Source organism: Ixodes scapularis, unplaced genomic scaffold (assembly GCF_016920785.2).
Source record: "Ixodes scapularis isolate PalLabHiFi unplaced genomic scaffold, ASM1692078v2 PGA_scaffold4__175_contigs__length_147842914, whole genome shotgun sequence".
In the NCBI taxonomy this organism is placed as follows: Eukaryota; Metazoa; Arthropoda; class Arachnida; order Ixodida; family Ixodidae; genus Ixodes; species Ixodes scapularis.
The window spans coordinates 51583576-51584919 of NW_024609879.1; the positions used below are offsets into that span (position 1 = coordinate 51583576).

Below are 1344 nucleotides of genomic sequence, written 5' to 3' on the forward strand. Positions count from 1 at the left end.
ATGCATTCAGAGACCGAAAAACCTCTTGCCAAACTATCCCCATTCCTCGTCGCGAAGGTGATAGAGGGAGTGGTTGGAAAAGTCTTTCATGCCAAGAAAATGTCATCTGGCGACCTCCTCATCCAGATTAACACTAAGCGACAAAGTGACGCCCTCTTAGCGCTAAACTCTATCTCAGACTTGTGGGCAACCTGGCGATTCCAAGCGGTTGGCCCAGGCTGCCCCTCCGACAATCATAAGTGGTCATCTTGGCCACGAGGGGGCCAAGGGCAACTGGCCACGCGAGCGGCGCTCCGCCGCTGATAAAAGGCCGTCGCAGCGGATGCGCGGGGGCTGTTGGGATCACGGCGCAGGCGATAGCGGTCATTAAATGTTTACGTGTTGTTGAACCGGTGTGCTGTGTCATTCTCCGAGACGGGTAGCAGCAAGGGAAATCCCACACTGGCGCCCAACGTGGGGCTCGAACCCACGACCCCGAGATTAAGAGTCTCGTGCTCTACCGACTGAGCTAGCCGGGCTCAGTCGGTAGAGCACACAGCACACCGGTTCAAATCCCACAGACTATAGGGTCACTGTCACAGCACACCGCACCCTTAACACCGTTCAAGGTGTCATCTCTGAGGATGACCTCCTTGATACACCGGAGAATGAAGTCGTTGAGGGGCTGGCCACGCAGGGAGTGACGGCTGCACGGCGGATCACCCTGCGTCGGGACGGCGTAGAATTGAAAACAAAACAGATTGTTCTAACTTTCGAATCGACCTCTCTTCCCGAAGTTGTTAGAGCCGGCTACCTCCAGTGCCGCGTCCGCCCATATGTGCCGAATCCGCTGCGCTGCTTTAAGTGTCAGCGGTTCGGGCATGGGTCGCGGAGCTGCCGGGGGACCAACTTGTGTGCCAAGTGCTCTAGTAAAGAGCACATTGCTGAAGCATGTGAGAACGAACCTCTGTGTTCAAACTGTGAAGGCCACCACCCTGCCTATTCCAGATCCTGCCCTGTCTGGAAACAAGAAAAAGAAATTCTTGCACTAAAAATTAAAGAAAATATAAGCTACATTGATGCAAAGAAGCGCTTTGCGTTTGTTTCTAAAGGGTCTTATTCCCAGGCCGTGCAGAGGGGTCCGGCACGGTCAATGGTGTCAACGAGAACGCAGACGTCTTCGGACGACTCGCGTCTCCTGTTAGGTCCCCCTTCCTCGGGAGCAGTGCCAGTTGCACTGCCTCCAAACCGCAAGGTGGATGCTTCCTCATCAGCGTCCACTTCGGGAGCGGTGCCCATGGCACCGCCTCCAAACCGCAAGGTGGATGCTGCTGCGTCAGCATCCACCTCAGGGCAGGGTATGAC

General features: G+C 55.5%; 1 non-coding gene across 1 annotated transcript; it reads right to left on the reverse strand.

Annotated features, from left to right (window-relative positions):
* Positions 1–445: 445 nt before the first annotated feature.
* On the reverse strand, positions 446–518 carry Trnak-cuu. Its single transcript has one exon. It is a non-coding gene; the product is annotated as a tRNA-Lys (tRNA).
* Positions 519–1344: the final 826 nt, after the last annotated feature.